Here is a 1489-nt window from a genome sequence, read left to right as displayed (position 1 = left end):
GCCGAGAGAACCGATCCGTCCAGACCCGTCCAAACATCAGCCGAATCGACTTCGACGTGACCGAGCTCGAGAGGTTCGAAGTTTTCGCTGGACGGGGCGTTCCACTGGTCGTGTCCGGCACAGGCGAGCCACCGGCCCGTGCCCCTGAGGACGTCGCTGAGGCGCGCGGCCTCCCGGGCCGCCGCGCGCGACGCCGCCGCGGCCCTCGCGCGCGAGGCCGCGGCCGCCGGCGGCCAGGTCCTCGTGTTCTGCCGCTCCGTCGGCGACCGTGTGCGACTCAAATCTTCAACCCGACTTCAACGTGCGCGTATGAGACCGTTTCACCGCGAGCTCTTCCGCCGTGCTTCGAGAGCTCGCCGAGAGCGTTCGATCCGTCCAAAAGTCGGCCGAATCGACTTCGATTTGACCGAGCTCGAGCATTTCAAAGTTTGGTCGGGACGTCCCGAACCGGCGGTCGATTCGCGCGCAGGTCGCCGACGCCGTCGCGACGGCCGAGGTCCTCGAGCGCGCGCTCGCGGACCTGCCCCGGCGCCCGGACCGCGACGCCGCGCGGGCCGCCGCGGCGCGGAGGGCCACCGACGGCGACGTCCGGGCCGCGCTGGGCCGCGCGGGCGGGCGCGCGGCGTTCCACCACGGGCGGCTCGCGCCGGAGAGCCGCGAGGCCGTCGAGGCCGCGTACCGCGCTGTGTGGAAACCAAATCTTCAACCCGACTTCAATGTGAGCGTATTCGAATGTTTTGACACAAGTTCTTCGGCCGGGCTTCGAGAACTCGACGAGAGCGATCGATCCGTCCAAAAATCAGCCGAATCGACTTCGATTTGACCGAGCTAGAGAATTCTCAAGTTTGGTCAGGACCACCCAAACCAGTGGTTGATTTCCACACAGGTACCGCGCGGGCGCCGTCTCGGCCGTGGCGTGCACGACGACGCTGAGCGCGGGCGTGAACCTGCCCGCGAGCCGCGTCGTCGTCCTCGCGGACGGGCTCGGGACGCCGTGGCGGTTCCCCGAGAACGCGGCCGTCCTCGCGCAGATCCTCGGGCGCGCGGGCCGCGGCGGCCGGCGCGGCGCGGCGACGGGCGACGGCGTCGTCGTCGTCCACGACGCCGCCACGCTCCGCGACGCCGCCCGGCTCCTGGGCGACGCGCGGTCGACCGCGGCGCTGCCCGCGGTCGCGTCGCGGCTCCGCGCCGCGCGGACGTCGAATCTTCGACCCGACTTCGACGCGCGCGTACTCGAACGGCGCGGACCAGACGCTTCGGCCGCGCTTCGAGAACTCGACGAGGGCGATCGATGCGTCCCAAACCCAGCCGAATCGACTTCGATGTGGCCGAGCTCGAGAGGTGTGACGTTTTTGCCGGACGGCGCGTTCCACCGGTCGATTTCCGCGCAGGCTCCGCGGCGCGGCCGTCGAGCGCTTCGTCCTCGAGGCCGTCGTCGGCGCCGAGGCCGCGCGCGCGCGCTTCGACGCCGCGAGCCTGGCGCGGGCCA

Source organism: Aureococcus anophagefferens (assembly GCF_000186865.1).
Source record: "Aureococcus anophagefferens unplaced genomic scaffold AURANscaffold_9, whole genome shotgun sequence".
NCBI classification, from domain to species: domain Eukaryota; class Pelagophyceae; order Pelagomonadales; family Pelagomonadaceae; genus Aureococcus; species Aureococcus anophagefferens.
The sequence above is the reverse complement of the archived record's forward strand: the minus strand, read 5'-3'. Positions refer to the sequence as shown.